The following is a 17,632-nucleotide window of genomic DNA, read 5'->3' as shown; positions in this document are numbered from 1 at the left end:
TCGCCTACTAGAAACAACATAATACTCGCTGTATACATTTGTAGTTTCTCTATGTAACTTTCATGTGAAGAAGTTTCGCCAGTCTTTTTGACTGTCTCAAATCTGAGTCATGCTTAGGCTACTAGTTGCTTCATAGTACTTATCGCCTCGAGATCATTGAACAAAACTTGATTTTCACATGTTGCTGTTTCAGCTTCCGCTTACTAGAAACAACATAATACTAGTCTCATTAAGTTCCGTCTCTTTGCAATTTTCTTATGAAGAAAATTCGCCATCACAATGACTCCAGCAGTTCTTGATCAAGGAATGCAATCATTGATCAGAATGCTATTATTTGAATCGGTTCTGCTTTAAGTGTTCCAATTTTATTGGAAGCACCAACAATAGAACATCAATGTGTTCAATCGAGAGTTATATAACCCTGAATCGGACGCAGTCAACAGCCGAAGCCGAGACCGCCTTTTGCGTTAGAGAGGTCGGTAAACAAATCTTGCGATTCATACCGAATTAACACATATAGCTGTGCTCCTCTTCGTAAAGCGAGCCAAGTGATCCCCTGTTGAAGGATGTATTTGGACCAATCTAGTAGCATTTGGTTTCCAACAAGCTCTCCCAAGTTAGCTTACTTATTGGGCTTTTCAACCAATTCGGTTGGCTACAAGCATCATCAAAGTACTAGCCACAGTTTGATCGCAAAATTCTACGACTTTTCACATGTTGATGTTTCGGCTTGCGCTTAGCCTACTATAAGCAACATAATACTAGTCATATCATAGAGCGTGATCAGCTTGTGACGTTTCTCATGATGAAGTTTCACCAACAGTGTCTCACTTCGAGCTTAAATCCAGCTACTAGTAACTACACAGTACTGACTGCAACGATAACTTTTATCTATACCTTTCACATGCTGCGCTTTCGGCCAGGGCCTACTAACGTCAACATAATACTCGATATAAACTTTTGTTCATGATGCAGCTTCCCCATGCAGAAGTTTCGCCTTCAAATGCTCTCTTGGCCATATGACGTAAGAAAAGGTTACTAGTAACATCACAGTACTAGCCACAGTTTGATTGCAAAAATTCTACGACTTTCACATGTTGATGTTTCGGCTTGCGCTTAGCCTACTAGAAGCAACATAATACTAGTCATATCATAGAGCGTGATCAGCTTGTGACGTTTCTCATGATGAAGTTTCACCAACAGTGTCTCATTTCGAGCTTAAATCCAGCTACTAGTAACTACACAGTACTGACTGCAACGCTAACTTTTATCTATACCTTTCACATGCTGCGCTTTCGGCCAGGGCCTACTAACGTCAACATAATACTCGATATAAACTTTTGTTCATGATGCAGCTTCCCCATGCAGAAGTTTCGCCTTCAAATGCTCTCTTGGCCATATGACGTAACACAAGGTTACTAGTAACATCACAGTACTAGCCACAATTTGATCGCAAAATTCTACGACTTTCACATGTTGATGTTTCGGCTTGCGCTTAGCCTACTAGAAGCAACATAATACTAGTCATATCATGGAGCGTGATCAGCTTGTGACGTTCTCATGATGAAGTTTCACCAACAGTGTCTCATTTCGAGCTTAAATCCAGCTACTAGTAACTACACAGTACTGACTGCAACGATAACTTTTATCTATACCTTTCACATGCTGCGCTTTCGGCCAGGGCCTACTAATGTCAACATAATACTCGATATAAAACTTTTGTTCATGATGCAGCTTCCCCATGCAGAAGTTTCGCCTTCAAATGCTCTCTTGGCCCATATGACGTAAACACAAGGTTACTAGTAACATCACAGTACTAGCCACAATTTGATCGCAAAATTCTACGACTTTCACATGTTGATGTTTCGGCTTGCGCTTAGCCTACTAGAAGCAACATAATACTAGTCATATCATAGAGCTTGATCAGCTTGTGACATTCTCATGATGAAGTTTCACCAACAGTGTCTCATTTTGAGCTTAAATCCAGCTACTAGTAACTACACAGTACTGACTGCAACAATAACTTTTATCTATACCTTTCACATGCTGCGTTTTCGGCCAAGGCCTACTAACGTCAACATAATACTCGATATAAAATTTTGATCATGATGCAGCTTTCCCATGCAGAAGTTTCGCCTTCAAATGCTCTCTTGGCCATATGACGGAACACCAGGTTACTAGTAACATCACAGTACTAGCCACAGTTTGATTGCAAAATTCTACGGACTTTTCACATGTTGATGTTTCGGCTTGCGCTTAGCCTACTAGAAGCAACATAATACTAGTCATATCATAGAGCGTGATCAGCTTGTGACGTTCTCATGATGAAGTTTCACCAATAGTGTTTCATTCGAATTGGTTCTGCTTTAAGCTCTCCAATTGTTTTGGATGAACCAGTTTTGCCCTTCGAAGCCACTTTTGTGAGCTTTTGTGGGTCTTTACCAAGAGGATATACCTCAAGGCCTCTTTCAATTCCTTTAAGTTCTTTCAACTCCTTTACAGTTTCTAGGTTCACATAGCTGCAAACCTTATTTCTAGTTTTAAGTCTGGCCAACTTGGGGAGAGTTGGTGCAGACCGTGACCAATTCTAGTAGGATGCCACAACAAGAATGTGATCAACTTAGCTTGTCGATGAACCTGCCCCACATTCAAACAACTCTATCGCCTTTTCCTCGTATAGTTATATGCGAGGGCCTCTCATAGAGAGCGCTGTTAGCAACCTTTTCCACATAGACGATAAAGTTGTGAGTGTTTTGCACATGGCTGTTGTCATCACCACGTGACGAGTCAACTCAGCTTGACTCTCTACACTCCGACAAGCTTTGCACATACGCCTTTAGTTCAGTATGTGTCTTTAATCTGACTCCGGTGCCTCAAGCCGGAAAAATTGTCAGATTATGATCATTATCGGTTAGTCATCCCGATGCAAGATCGTATCGTACTGTCTTTGTCTACCTCCAGATTCCGAAGAACAGGAGGAGACTCTCCCAGACCTACATATCTGGGAGAATGTTTCAGAGGGCGAGAAGCTGTGGATTACTCTCCCCTAAGAACTGACTAAACTTTACCCTCGTCCAAGGTAAGTTTATTTTAGCTAGCCTTCTATGTAAAGGATCTGAGGCTAAGCTGTGTTTTTTCGAGCCTTTGGCTCGGAGCAAGTTCAGTGGGCGCCCCGAGTAGCTCAACTCTTTCCCACTGAAACAGCGCAAACGCTCTGTCACTCGCTGGGATTTTTGCGTGTCGGTTCTAACCACGCGACTTGTGGACCTTTTTAGGCCTTTCTCATTCACAAGTCTATAGCTGGGCTTCTATAACCCAGCTTCTGAGATCTAGATAGCTGCAGTTCTGCTAGGCTGCTTTTGCTAACTAGTCTCCCTTTAAGCAGTCCCTTGCCATGACTGCTGAACTATGTATCCACACAAGTAGTTTTTGAGCTCGATACATAATTCGAGATTGGTTGCCAAGCAATCTCTAGCGACAGAGCGTCATGCGCACTACAGACATGGCCTCTACCAGCAGCCATGCCCGAAGGAATCAATCACTGATCCTTCCGCAGGTTCCCCTACGGAAACCTTGTTACGACTTTTACTTCCTCTAGACAATTAAGCTCGATCCGCTTCATCCCGTTGCCGGAGACCGAAGTCCCAACAGTAGGAATTTGCAATTCTTGCTTAACTATCCAATCAGTAGTAGCGACGGGCGGTGTGTACAAAGGGCAGGGACGTAATCCCTATGAGTTGTTGACTCATAAGTACCAGGAATTCCTGGTTCACGTCTGCAAGTTACAACAGACGATCCCCTTGAAGCGCTGTACTTTTCTCTGATTGCCCAGTCCATTTCGGACCAAGGGCTGAGTACTCAATCTAAAAGTACACAGTGTAGCGCGCGTGCAGTCCAGAACATCTAAGGGCATCACAGACCTGTTATAGCCTCACTTCATCTGCGGTATTTAATTCCGCATAGTTCCTCTAAGAAGTGTTTGAATTCACATATAGTGAATTTCATTATTTAGATGGAGAAGATCTCGTTCGTTATCGGAATTAACCAGACAGATCACTCCACTAACTAAGAACGGCCATGCACCACCGCCCATATAATCATGAAAGATATTCAATCTGTCAATCCTTAAGATGTCTGGACCGGGTGAGTTTTCCCGTGTTGAGTCAAATTAAGCCGCAGGCTCCACTCCTGGTGGTGCCCTTCCGTCAATTCCTTTAAGTTTCGATTTTGCAACCATACTTCCCCGGAACCAATAAACTTTGGTTTCCCGGTTAATCTCTTGCCAAGTCAAGATCGACTTTGACAAATTGTAGGTTGGTATAGTTTATGGTCAGAATTACGAGGGTATCTAATCCTCTTCAATACTCTGACTTTCGTTCTTGATTAATGAAAACATTCTTGGCAAATGCTTTCGCAGTAGTTTGTCTTGCCACGATCCAAGAATTTCACCTCTAACGTAGCAATACAAATGCCCCCGTCTGTTCCTTTCAATCATTACCGCACTCAGCCAACCGGCATCAATCGAGTAGCGGGTCATTCTCCATTATTCCATGCTTTATTATTCGATCCCAAAGGATGCTTTGAACACTCTAATTTTCTCAGGGTGAAAACACCGTTTCCACAGTTCGTCACATTTAAGTGCAAACTATTTCTTCGATGCGAAGGATGAGCGGAACGAGTCAACAGATTTAACTGAAGACCATGTTGCCGTTCTACTCAAACAGATCCAACTATGAGCTTTTTAAACGCAGCAACTATTGCATACGCTTGTAGAGGCTGGTATTACCGCGGCTGCTGGCACCAGACTTGCCCTCTACTCGTTCATCAATGGAGCTTTTAAGTCCATTCCATTCTGATTACAAACCATAAAGGTTCATATCATTATTTCTAGTCACTACCTCCTCGTGCGGAGAGTGGGTAATTTGCGTGCCTGCTGCCTTCCTTGGATGTGGTAGCCGTTTCTAAGGCTCCCTCTCCGGAATCGAACCCTGATTCCCCGTTACCCGTCACAACCATGGTAGTCCGTTACACTACCATCATAGGTTGATAGGTCAGAAATTCGGAAGTTCCGTCCCCAAGCCGAAGCTATCTGGGATCTTTCAGTTACTAGGACTCATCACGGGATGTGTCTGTACTTAGCAAATCACCCGGTGTAGTCTTGTAAAAGTCTCCGACAGTGTCGGACAATCAGCATGCATTAGCTGCAGGGTTACCGCAGTTATTCATTTAGCTTGCAAATCAACTAATAGATAGTAACTGATTTAATGAGCCATTCGCGGTTCCACTTTTTCAAGCTTCGCTTGCACATGCATGGCTTAGTCTTTCAGACAAGCATATGGCAACTGACAGGATCAATCAGTTTAATTGTACTTTGAACAATCTTTCGATTTGTTCGAATTTAGAAAGACATAGCCTTGCGGCCTCGTCAATCTTGCTTTGAGCTTTTTAAATCACGAAGAGTTTCAATGCATGCTTTGGCATGGCTACTAGTTACTACACAGTACTCTACACACTTAGAGTTACCCACGATTACACATTTCACATGCTGATGTTTCGGCTCGCGCGTACTAGAAACAGCATAATACTATGTGTACTGGTAGATAGCGCTCTGTGAGCATTTCCCATGAGCAGGTTTTGCCCTCCAAATCTCTGTTCTACTGTTACCAATACCGGCTAACAACTGTATCATACTAGGGAGAATTGACTCATGATTTAAAAACCAGATGTTCACATGTCGATGTTTCGGCTCTCGCCTACTAGAAACAACATAATACTAGTCTGTTAAAAATCTCAATCACGCCGCCTCTTCAGATACAGAAGTTTTACCTTTTATTGGTTAGAGAACAGCTTTCCAGCTGTCGACATGGTTACTAGTAACAACACCGTACTCAACACAAAAACTTTTCAACTTCACAACTTTCACATGCTGATGTTTCTGCTTTCGCATACTAGAAACAGCATAATACTTATTGTTTTGTCAAGTAATTTGTGTGTCTTTCCCATGTGAAGTTTCACCGGTCAACAATGTTTCCCTGACCAATTACGGCTACTAGTAGCTGTATAATACTAGGGAAAATGATTGAGGATTTAATATCAGATTTTCACATGTTGATGTTTCGGCTTTCGCCTACTAGAAACAACATAATACTAGTCTGCTAAGAAATCTCGCTCAAATTGCCTTTTCACATACAGAAGTTTCACCTTCTATTGGTTAGAGAACAGTTCTCAGCTGTCGACATGGTTACTAGTAACAACATCGTACTCAACACAAAAATTCTTCAACTTCACAACTTTCACATGCTGATGTTTCTGCTTTCGCGTACTAGAAACAGCATAATACTTATTGCTTTGTCAAGAAGTGTGTGTGTCTTTCCCATGCGAAAGTTTCACCGGTCAGCAATAATTGCCGTGTCCAATTAAGGTTACTCATAGCTGTATAATACTAGGGAAAATGATTGAGGATTTAATATCAGATTTTCACATGTTGATGTTTCGGCTTTCGCCTACTAGAAACAACATAATACTAGTCTGCTAATAAATCTCGCTCAAATTGCCTTTTCACATACAGAAGTTTCACCTCTTCTTGGTCACTGTACAGATGATGCTGTCTGTTCTTTATTTGGTTCTGCTTATTATAAGGAGGGGCATCACTCCTTCCTCCTTGGTTTGCATGCATTAAGCCTGCTTTGTGAAAAGCGTATCTTTCTAGCTTTTCTTCGCCTTACTCGAGTAGGACGATACAATCCAGACATTAGTCAGTCTTGGTGTAAAGTCACTGAGTATTATTCGGTTCTGCTTTATTCAGCAATATGCTGTATAATTGTTGTAATTTGCGAACATATTTGTTCTCAGTTCCGAACTACTAGCGACGACAGATTACCAGCGGTCATGAGCCATCAAGGTAGTTCTTTGGTGCATCAAGTAGAGAGGTGCCATCAAACAACACTTCCCTAATAATGCTACACACATAGAATTTGCTACAGTGCAGCTTTTTACTTTGCAAAATTTGCGCACAAATTTTGCATAGAATAAATGTTTTATCAAGATTTTTAGATCCCCTCCCTTGAGAGAACGTTACTCCTTTAAGTGAACACCCCGCGGCGTCCTGTTGTTATTGCTTATAACCATTTCGCAAGCCGGAGGCATAATGCACTACGCAAGCCGCTACTTTGGCACAGAGGCACCTAGTTTTACACCCGGGACTTCAGGTGGCCCAGTTTTACACCCAGTACAGCGGTGCCAGTTGGTAACCCGGTGGATCCTCGGAGACCAGACATGATCATAGATCAAACCCGATGTATGCTACTCCTGAACGTATAGTATCTCCACTGTGCAATGAAATTATCGTTCGTTTCGGGCCTTCCTATACGTTCAGCAGACAATCGCTAGGAATTCACCTCGTGACCCGTGGTGACCACACTGGATTTCAAGTTTATTGATTTGGACAGACCTGTCATTTATTTTGCTTTTCAGCTTCAGTTCTGCTCGATCTAGCTTGCCTAAGGCTTGATCTCGCTTTGCTCACCCCTGTAGGAGCCTCTACTAGTACCACTCGGAGTAATGGGGAATCCACCAGACCTAATCGATGAATGCCATCAAACAACAAACATCATACCCGGCTTCATCAGGCATATTTTATTACTTCCGAGAGGTACTTTAGTATCAGATCTTTCTCCATGCCTCTTATGAGGACCCGTCAGACCTTTCGGTTTATCGTTTAGCTTCAGTCCTGCTCGATCTAGCTTTCCCAAGGCTCGATCTAGCTCTATTCGCCCCACTAGAGGGCTCTCTAAAACCCCTCGGTCTTAGTGTTAGCTCCGGTACTGCTCGGTCGTGCTTGCTGAAGGCCCGACCCAGCTTTAGTTAGATTCTCGTACTTTCTCTTGGCCTCTCTAGGAGGACCAGACAGACCTCTCGGTCTATCGTTTAGCTTCAGTCCTGCTCGATCTAGCTTGCCCAAGGCTTGATCAAGCTCTATTCGCCCCGCTAGAGGGCTCTCTAAGACCCCTCGGTCTTAGTGTTATCTTCTGTAATGCCTAACCAAGCTTACTACAGGCCTTGGTCAGGTCTTTATCGGTCACCGATTAGTAACAGACCAATCATAGGGCCTTCCACCCTATCCGGGTTGAGGTCTTTAGTCCAGCCATATTTTGACAAGACACCTCTCCCTAATAATGCCCCACACATAGAATTACTGTCCATGCAGTATTTAACTTGTGTTTTTTTCTAAAATTTGATTTTCACTTTTTGGAGGTTCATTTGCTCCTCTGACACTCTTTCAGCTTCAATCTTACTCGATCTAGCTTTCCCAAGGCTCGATCTAGCTCTATTCGCCCCACTAGAGGGCTCTCTAAGACACTTCGGTCTTAGTGTTAGCTCCGGTCTTGCTCAATCGTGCTTGCTGAAGGCGCGATCAAGCTTTAGTTAGCTTCTCGTACTTCCTCTTGGCCTCTCTAGGAGGACCAGACAGACCTCTCGGTCTATCGTTTAGCTTCAGTCCTGCTCGATCTAGCTTTCCCAAGGCTCGATCTAGCTCTATTCGCCCTGCTAGAGGGCTCTCTAAGACCCCTCGGTCTTAGTGTTAGCTCCGGTACAGCTCGGTCGTGCTTGCTGAAGGCCCGATCAAGCTTTAGTTAGATTCTCGTACTTTCTCTTGGCCTCTCTAGGAGGACCAGACAGACCTCTCGGTCTATCGTTTAGCTTCAGTCCTGCTTGATCTAGCTTTCCCAAGGCTCGATCTAGCTCTATTCGCCCTGCTAGAGGGCTCTCTAAGACCCCTCGGTCTTAGTGTTAGCTCCGGTACAGCTCGGTCGTGCTTGCTGAAGGCCCGATCAAGCTTTAGTTAGCTTCTCGTACTTTCTCTTGGCCTCTCTAGGAGGACCAGACAGACCTCTCGGTCTATCGTTTAGCTTCAGTCCTGCTCGATCTAGCTTTCCCAAGGCTCGATCTAGATCTATTCGCCCTGCTAGAGGGCTCTCTAAGACCCCTCGGTCTTAGTGTTAGCTCCGGTACAGCTCGGTCGTGCTTGCTGAAGGCCTGATCAAGCTTTAGTTAGCTTCTCGTACTTTCTCTTGGCCTCTCTAGGAGGACCAGACAGACCTTTCGGTCTCTTGCTTAGCTTCAGTCCTGCTCGATCTAGCTTTCCCAAGGCTCGATCTAGCTCTATTCGCCCCGCTAGAGGGCTCTCTAAGACCCCTCGGTCTTAGTGTTAACTCCTGTAATGCCTAACCAAGCTTACTACAGGCCTTGGTCAGGTCTTTATCGGTCACCGATTAGTAACAGACCGATCATGGGGCCTTCCACCCTATCCGGGTTGAGGTCTTTAGTCCAGCCATATTTTGACAAGACACCTCCCCCTAATAATGCCCCACACATAGAAATACTGTCCATGCAGTATTTAACTTGTGTTTTTTCTAAAATTTGATTTTCACTTTTTGGAGGTTCATTTGCTCCTCTGACACTCTTTCAGCTTCAATCTTACTCGATCTAGCTTTCCCAAGGCTCGATCTAGCTCTATTCGCCCCACCAGAGGGCTCTCTAAGACACTTCGGTCTTAGTGTTAGCTCCGGTCTTGCTCAATCGTGCTTGCTGAAGGCGCGATCAAGCTTTAGTTAGCTTCTCGTACTTTCTCTTGGCCTCTCTAGGAGGACCAGACAGACCTCTCGGTCTATCGTTTAGCTTCAGTCCTGCTCGATCTAGCTTTCCCAAGGCTCGATCTAGCTCTATTCGCCCCGCTAGAGGGCTCTCTAAGACCCCTCGGTCTTAGTGTTAGCTCCGGTACAGCTCGGTCGTGCTTGCTGAAGGCCCGATCAAGCTTTAGTTGGCTTCTCGTACTTTCTCTTGGCCTCTCTAGGAGGACCAGACAGACCTCTCGGTCTCTTGCTTAGCTTCAGTCCTGCTCGATCTAGCTTGCCCAAGGCTTGATCAAGCTCTATTCGCCCCGCTAGAGGGCTCTCTAAGACCCCTCGGTCTTAGTGTTAGCTCCGGTACAGCTCGGTCGTGCTTGCTGAAGGCCCGATCAAGCTTTAGTTAGCTTCTCGTTTTTTCTCTTGGCCTCTCTAGGAGGACCAGACAGACCTCTCGGTCTATCGTTTAGCTTCAGTCCTGCTCGATCTAGCTTTCCCAAGGCTCGATCTAGCTCTATTCGCCCCGCTAGAGGGCTCTCTAAGACCCCTCGGTCTTAGTGTTAGCTCCGGTACAGCTCGGTCGTGCTTGCTGAAGGCCCGATCAAGCTTTAGTTGGCTTCTCGTACTTTCTCTTGGCCTCTCTAGGAGGACCAGACAGACCTCTCGGTCTATCCTTTAGCTTCAGTCCTGCTCGATCTAGCTTTCCCAAGGCTCGATCTAGCTCTATTCGCCCCGCTAGAGGGCTCTCTAAGACCCCTCGGTCTTAGTGTTATCTCCTGTAATGCCTAACCAAGCTTACTACAGGCCTTGGTCAGGTCTTTATCGGTCACCGATTAGTAACAGACCGATCATAGGGCCTTCCACCCTATCTGGGTTGAGGTCTTTAGTCCAGCCATATTTTGACAAGACACCTCCCCCTAATAATGCCCCACACATAGAATTACTGTTTATGCAGCTTTTCACTTGTGAAATTTTTAATTTTCGCAATTATTATAGAATAAGTGTTTGCGCAGCTTTTCATAGGTCGAGCTCTAGCTAGCTAGCTCAAGCTAGCTAGCTAGCTCAAGCTCAAGCTATCTAGCTCAAGCTCAAGCCAGCTAGCTCAAGCTCAAGCTAGCTAGCTAGCTCAAGCTCAAGCTAGCTAGCTAGCTCAAGCTCAAGCTAGCTAGCTCAAGCTCAAGCTAGCTAGCTCAAGCTCAAGCTAGCTAGCTAGCTCAAGCTCAAGCTCAAGCTAGCTAGCTCAAGCTCAAGCTCAAGCTAGCTAGCTAGCTCAAGCTCAAGCTAGCTAGCTAGCTCAAGCTCAAGCTAGCTAGCTAGCTCAAGCTCAAGCTAGCTAGCTCAAGCTCAAGCTCAAGCTCAAGCTAGCTAGCTAGCTCAAGCTAGCTAGCTAGCTCAAGCTCAAGCTAGCTAGCTAGCTCAAGTTCAAGCTAGCTAGCTAGCTCAAGCTCAAGCTAGCTAGCTAGCTCAAGCTCAAGCTAGCTAGCTCAAGCTCAAGCTAGCTAGCTCAAGCTCAAGCTAGCTAGCTAGCTCAAGCTCAAGCTCAAGCTAGCTAGCTCAAGCTCAAGCTCAAGCTAGCTAGCTAGCTCAAGCTCAAGCTAGCTAGCTAGCTCAAGCTCAAGCTCAAGCTAGCTAGCTAGCTCAAGTTCAAGCTAGCTAGCTAGCTCAAGCTCAAGCTAGCTAGCTCAAGCTCAAGCTAGCTAGCTCAAGCTCAAGCCAGCTAGCTCAAGCTCAAGCTCAAGCTAGCTAGCTAGCTCAAGCACAAGCTAGCTAGCTAGCTCAATCTCAAGCTAGCTAGCTCAAGCTCAAGCTAGCTAGCTCAAGCTCAAGCTAGCTAGCTAGCTCAAGCTCAAGCTCAAGCTAGCTAGCTCAAGCTCAAGCTCAAGCTAGCTAGCTAGCTCAAGCTCAAGCTAGCTAGCTAGCTCAAGCTCAAGCTCAAGCTAGCTAGCTCAAGCTCAAGCTCAAGCTAGCTAGCTAGCTCAAGCTCAAGCTGGCTAGCTAGCTCAAGCTCAAGCTAGCTAGCTAGCTCAAGCTCAAGCTAGCTAGCTCAAGCTCAAGCTCAAGCTCAAGCTAGCTAGCTAGCTCAAGCTAGCTAGCTAGCTCAAGCTCAAGCTAGCTAGCTAGCTCAAGTTCAAGCTAGCTAGCTAGCTCAAGCTCAAGCTAGCTAGCTAGCTCAAGCTCAAGCTAGCTAGCTCAAGCTCAAGCTAGCTAGCTCAAGCTCAAGCTAGCTAGCTAGCTCAAGCTCAAGCTCAAGCTAGCTAGCTCAAGCTCAAGCTCAAGCTAGCTAGCTAGCTCAAGCTCAAGCTAGCTAGCTAGCTCAAGCTCAAGCTAGCTAGCTAGCTCAAGTTCAAGCTAGCTAGCTAGCTCAAGCTCAAGCTAGCTAGCTCAAGCTCAAGCTAGCTAGCTCAAACTCAAGCTAGCTAGCTAGCTCAAGTTCAAGCTAGCTAGCTAGCTCAAGCTCAAGCTAGCTAGCTAGCTCAAGCTCAAGCTAGCTAGCTCAAGCTCAAGCTAGCTAGCTCAAGCTCCAGCTAGCTAGCTAGCTCAAGCTCAAGCTCAAGCTAGCTAGCTCAAGCTCAAGCTCAAGCTAGCTAGCTAGCTCAAGCTCAAGCTAGCTAGCTAGCTCAAGCTCAAGCTAGCTAGCTAGCTCAAGTTCAAGCTAGCTAGCTAGCTCAAGCTCAAGCTAGCTAGCTCAAGCTCAAGCTAGCTAGCTCAAGCTCAAGCCAGCTAGCTCAAGCTCAAGCTCAAGCTAGCTAGCTAGCTCAAGCACAAGCTTGCTAGCTAGCTCAAGCTCAAGCTAGCTAGCTCAAGCTCAAGCTAGCTAGCTCAAGCTCAAGCTAGCTAGCTCAAGCTCAAGCTCAAGCTAGCTAGCTAGCTCAAGCACAAGCTTGCTAGCTAGCTCAAGCTCAAGCTAGCTAGCTCAAGCTCAAGCTAGCTAGCTCAAGCTCAAGCTAGCTAGCTAGCTCAAGCTCAAGCTCAAGCTAGCTAGCTCAAGCTCAAGCTCAAGCTAGCTAGCTGGCTCAAGCTCAAGCTAGCTAGCTAGCTCAAGCTCAAGCTAGCTAGCTAGCTCAAGCTCAAGCTAGCTAGCTCAAGCTCAAGCTCAAGCTAGCTAGCTAGCTCAAGCTAGCTAGCTAGCTCAAGCTCAAGCTAGCTAGCTAGCTCAAGTTCAAGCTAGCTAGCTAGCTCAAGCTCAAGCTAGCTAGCTAGCTCAAGCTCAAGCTAGCTAGCTCAAGCTCAAGCTAGCTAGCTCAAGCTCAAGCTAGCTAGCTAGCTCAAGCTCAAGCTCAAGCTAGCTAGCTCAAGCTCAAGCTCAAGCTAGCTAGCTAGCTCAAGCTCAAGCTAGCTAGCTAGCTCAAGCTCAAGCTAGCTAGCTAGCTCAAGTTCAAGCTAGCTAGCTAGCTCAAGCTCAAGCTAGCTAGCTCAAGCTCAAGCTAGCTAGCTCAAGCTCAAGCCAGCTAGCTCAAGCTCAAGCTCAAGCTAGCTAGCTAGCTCAAGCACAAGCTAGCTAGCTAGCTCAAGCTCAAGCTAGCTAGCTCAAGCTCAAGCTAGCTAGCTCAAGCTCAAGCTAGCTAGCTAGCTCAAGCTCAAGCTCAAGCTAGCTAGCTCAAGCTCAAGCTCAAGCTAGCTAGCTAGCTCAAGCTCAAGCTAGCTAGCTAGCTCAAGCTCAAGCTAGCTAGCTCAAGCTCAAGCTCAAGCTAGCTAGCTAGCTCAAGCTCAAGCTAGCTAGCTAGCTCAAGCTCAAGCTAGCTAGCTAGCTCAAGCTCAAGCTAGCTAGCTCAAGCTCAAGCTCAAGCTCAAGCTAGCTAGCTAGCTCAAGCTAGCTAGCTAGCTCAAGCTCAAGCTAGCTAGCTAGCTCAAGTTCAAGCTAGCTAGCTAGCTCAAGCTCAAGCTAGCTAGCTAGCTCAAGCTCAAGCTAGCTAGCTCAAGCTCAAGCTAGCTAGCTCAAGCTCAAGCTAGCTAGCTAGCTCAAGCTCAAGCTCAAGCTAGCTAGCTCAAGCTCAAGCTCAAGCTAGCTAGCTAGCTCAAGCTCAAGCTAGCTAGCTAGCTCAAGCTCAAGCTAGCTAGCTAGCTCAAGTTCAAGCTAGCTAGCTAGCTCAAGCTCAAGCTAGCTAGCTCAAGCTCAAGCTAGCTAGCTCAAACTCAAGCTAGCTAGCTAGCTCAAGTTCAAGCTAGCTAGCTAGCTCAAGCTCAAGCTAGCTAGCTAGCTCAAGCTCAAGCTAGCTAGCTCAAGCTCAAGCTAGCTAGCTCAAGCTCAAGCTAGCTAGCTAGCTCAAGCTCAAGCTCAAGCTAGCTAGCTCAAGCTCAAGCTCAAGCTAGCTAGCTAGCTCAAGCTCAAGCTAGCTAGCTAGCTCAAGCTCAAGCTAGCTAGCTAGCTCAAGTTCAAGCTAGCTAGCTAGCTCAAGCTCAAGCTAGCTAGCTCAAGCTCAAGCTAGCTAGCTCAAGCTCAAGCCAGCTAGCTCAAGCTCAAGCTCAAGCTAGCTAGCTAGCTCAAGCACAAGCTTGCTAGCTAGCTCAAGCTCAAGCTAGCTAGCTCAAGCTCAAGCTAGCTAGCTCAAGCTCAAGCTAGCTAGCTCAAGCTCAAGCTCAAGCTAGCTAGCTAGCTCAAGCACAAGCTTGCTAGCTAGCTCAAGCTCAAGCTAGCTAGCTCAAGCTCAAGCTAGCTAGCTCAAGCTCAAGCTAGCTAGCTAGCTCAAGCTCAAGCTCAAGCTAGCTAGCTCAAGCTCAAGCTCAAGCTAGCTAGCTAGCTCAAGCTCAAGCTAGCTAGCTAGCTCAAGCTCAAGCTAGCTAGCTAGCTCAAGCTCAAGCTAGCTAGCTCAAGCTCAAGCTCAAGCTAGCTAGCTAGCTCAAGCTAGCTAGCTAGCTCAAGCTCAAGCTAGCTAGCTAGCTCAAGTTCAAGCTAGCTAGCTAGCTCAAGCTCAAGCTAGCTAGCTAGCTCAAGCTCAAGCTATCTAGCTCAAGCTCAAGCTAGCTAGCTCAAGCTCAAGCTAGCTAGCTAGCTCAAGCTCAAGCTCAAGCTAGCTAGCTCAAGCTCAAGCTCAAGCTAGCTAGCTAGCTCAAGCTCAAGCTAGCTAGCTAGCTCAAGCTCAAGCTAGCTAGCTAGCTCAAGTTCAAGCTAGCTAGCTAGCTCAAGCTCAAGCTAGCTAGCTCAAGCTCAAGCTAGCTAGCTCAAGCTCAAGCCAGCTAGCTCAAGCTCAAGCTCAAGCTAGCTAGCTAGCTCAAGCTCAAGCTCAAGCTCAAGCTAGCTAGCTAGCTCAAGTTCAAGCTAGCTAGCTAGCTCAAGCTCAAGCTAGCTAGCTCAAGCTCAAGCTAGCTAGCTCAAGCTCAAGCCAGCTAGCTCAAGCTCAAGCTCAAGCTAGCTAGCTAGCTCAAGCTCAAGCTAGCTAGCTCAAGCTCAAGCTAGCTAGCTAGCTAGCTCAAGCTCAAGCTCAAGCTAGCTAGCTCAAGCTCAAGCTCAAGCTAGCTAGCTCAAGCTCAAGCTCAAGCTAGCTAGCTCAAGCTCAAGCTCAAGCTAGCTAGCTCAAGCCCAAGCTCAAGCTAGCTAGCTAGCTCAAGCTCAAGCTAGCTAGCTCAAGCTCAAGCTCAAGCTCAAGCTAGCTAGCTAGCTAGCTCAAGCTCAAGCTCAAGCTAGCTAGCTAGCTCAAGCTCAAGCTAGCTAGCTCAAGCTCAAGCTAGCTAGCTAGCTCAAGTTCAAGCTAGCTAGCTAGCTCAAGCTCAAGCTAGCTAGCTAGCTCAAGCTCAAGCTAGCTAGCTCAAGCTCAAGCTAGCTAGCTCAAGCTCAAGCTAGCTAGCTAGCTCAAGCTCAAGCTCAAGCTAGCTAGCTCAAGCTCAAGCTCAAGCTAGCTAGCTAGCTCAAGCTCAAGCTAGCTAGCTAGCTCAAGCTCAAGCTAGCTAGCTAGCTCAAGTTCAAGCTAGCTAGCTAGCTCAAGCTCAAGCTAGCTAGCTCAAGCTCAAGCTAGCTAGCTCAAACTCAAGCTAGCTAGCCAGCTCAAGTTCAAGCTAGCTAGCTAGCTCAAGCTCAAGCTAGCTAGCTAGCTCAAGCTCAAGCTAGCTAGCTCAAGCTCAAGCTAGCTAGCTCAAGCTCAAGCTAGCTAGCTAGCTCAAGCTCAAGCTCAAGCTAGCTAGCTCAAGCTCAAGCTCAAGCTAGCTAGCTAGCTCAAGCTCAAGCTAGCTAGCTAGCTCAAGCTCAAGCTAGCTAGCTAGCTCAAGTTCAAGCTAGCTAGCTAGGTCAAGCTCAAGCTAGCTAGCTCAAGCTCAAGCTAGCTAGCTCAAGCTCAAGCCAGCTAGCTCAAGCTCAAGCTCAAGCTAGCTAGCTAGCTCAAGCACAAGCTTGCTAGCTAGCTCAAGCTCAAGCTAGCTAGCTCAAGCTCAAGCTAGCTAGCTCAAGCTCAAGCTAGCTAGCTCAAGCTCAAGCTCAAGCTAGCTAGCTAGCTCAAGCACAAGCTTGCTAGCTAGCTCAAGCTCAAGCTAGCTAGCTCAAGCTCAAGCTAGCTAGCTCAAGCTCAAGCTAGCTAGCTAGCTCAAGCTCAAGCTCAAGCTAGCTAGCTCAAGCTCAAGCTCAAGCTAGCTAGCTAGCTCAAGCTCAAGCTAGCTAGCTAGCTCAAGCTCAAGCTAGCTAGCTAGCTCAAGCTCAAGCTAGCTAGCTCAAGCTCAAGCTCAAGCTAGCTAGCTAGCTCAAGCTAGCTAGCTAGCTCAAGCTCAAGCTAGCTAGCTAGCTCAAGTTCAAGCTAGCTAGCTAGCTCAAGCTCAAGCTAGCTAGCTAGCTCAAGCTCAAGCTAGCTAGCTCAAGCTCAAGCTAGCTAGCTCAAGCTCAAGCTAGCTAGCTAGCTCAAGCTCAAGCTCAAGCTAGCTAGCTCAAGCTCAAGCTCAAGCTAGCTAGCTAGCTCAAGCTCAAGCTAGCTAGCTAGCTCAAGCTCAAGCTAGCTAGCTAGCTCAAGTTCAAGCTAGCTAGCTAGCTCAAGCTCAAGCTAGCTAGCTCAAGCTCAAGCTAGCTAGCTCAAGCTCAAGCCAGCTAGCTCAAGCTCAAGCTCAAGCTAGCTAGCTAGCTCAAGCTCAAGCTCAAGCTAGCTAGCTAGCTCAAGTTCAAGCTAGCTAGCTAGCTCAAGCTCAAGCTAGCTAGCTCAAGCTCAAGCTAGCTAGCTCAAGCTCAAGGCCAGCTAGCTCAAGCTCAATCTCAAGCTAGCTAGCTAGCTCAAGCTCAAGCTAGCTAGCTCAAGCTCAAGCTAGCTAGCTAGCTAGCTCAAGCTCAAGCTCAAGCTAGCTAGCTCAAGCTCAAGCTCAAGCTAGCTAGCTCAAGCTCAAGCTCAAGCTAGCTAGCTCAAGCTCAAGCTCAAGCTAGCTAGCTCAAGCTCAAGCTCAAGCTAGCTAGCTAGCTCAAGCTCAAGCTAGCTAGCTCAAGCTCAAGCTCAAGCTCAAGCTAGCTAGCTAGCTAGCTCAAGCTCAAGCTCAAGCTAGCTAGCTAGCTCAAGCTCAAGCTAGCTAGCTCAAGCTCAAGCCAGCTAGCTCAAGCTCAAGCTCAAGCTAGCTAGCTAGCTCAAGCTCAAGCTAGCTAGCTCAAGCTCAAGCCAGCTAGCTCAAGCTCAAGCTCAAGCTCAAGCTAGCTAGCTAGCTCAAGCTCAAGCTAGATAGCTAGCTCAAGCTAGCTAGCTAGCTCAAGCTCAAGCTCAAGCTAGCTAGCTAGCTAGCTCAAGCTCAAGCTAGCTAGCTCAAGCTCAAGCCAGCTAGCTCAAGCTCAAGCTCAAGCTAGCTAGCTAGCTCAAGCTCAAGCTAGCTAGCTCAAGCTCAAGCTCAAGCGAGCTAGCTAGCTCAAGCTCAAGCTAGCTAGCTAGCTCAAGCTCAAGCTAGCTAACTCAAGCTAACTCAGCTAGCTCAAGCTAACTCAAGCTAGCTAAAGCTAACTCAAGCTAACTCAAGCTAACTCAAGCTAACTCAAGCTAGCTAAAGCTAACTCAAGCTAACTCAAGCTAACCCGAGCTAACTCAAGCTAGCTCAAGCTAACCCAAGCTAGCTAAAGC

General features: G+C 46.6%; 1 pseudogene; it reads right to left on the bottom strand.

Annotated features, from left to right (window-relative positions):
* Positions 1-416: 416 nt before the first annotated feature.
* On the bottom strand, positions 417-568 carry LOC142356495 (5.8S ribosomal RNA; annotated as a pseudogene).
* Between the last annotated feature and the right edge of the window lie 17,064 nt (positions 569-17,632).

Source organism: Convolutriloba macropyga, unplaced genomic scaffold (genome assembly GCF_964194025.1).
Source record: "Convolutriloba macropyga unplaced genomic scaffold, txConMacr16.3 SCAFFOLD_4659, whole genome shotgun sequence".
Taxonomy (NCBI): Eukaryota; Metazoa; Xenacoelomorpha; order Acoela; family Convolutidae; genus Convolutriloba; species Convolutriloba macropyga.
Note: the sequence above shows the minus strand (reverse complement) of the source record. Positions and strands in the feature narration are given on the sequence as shown.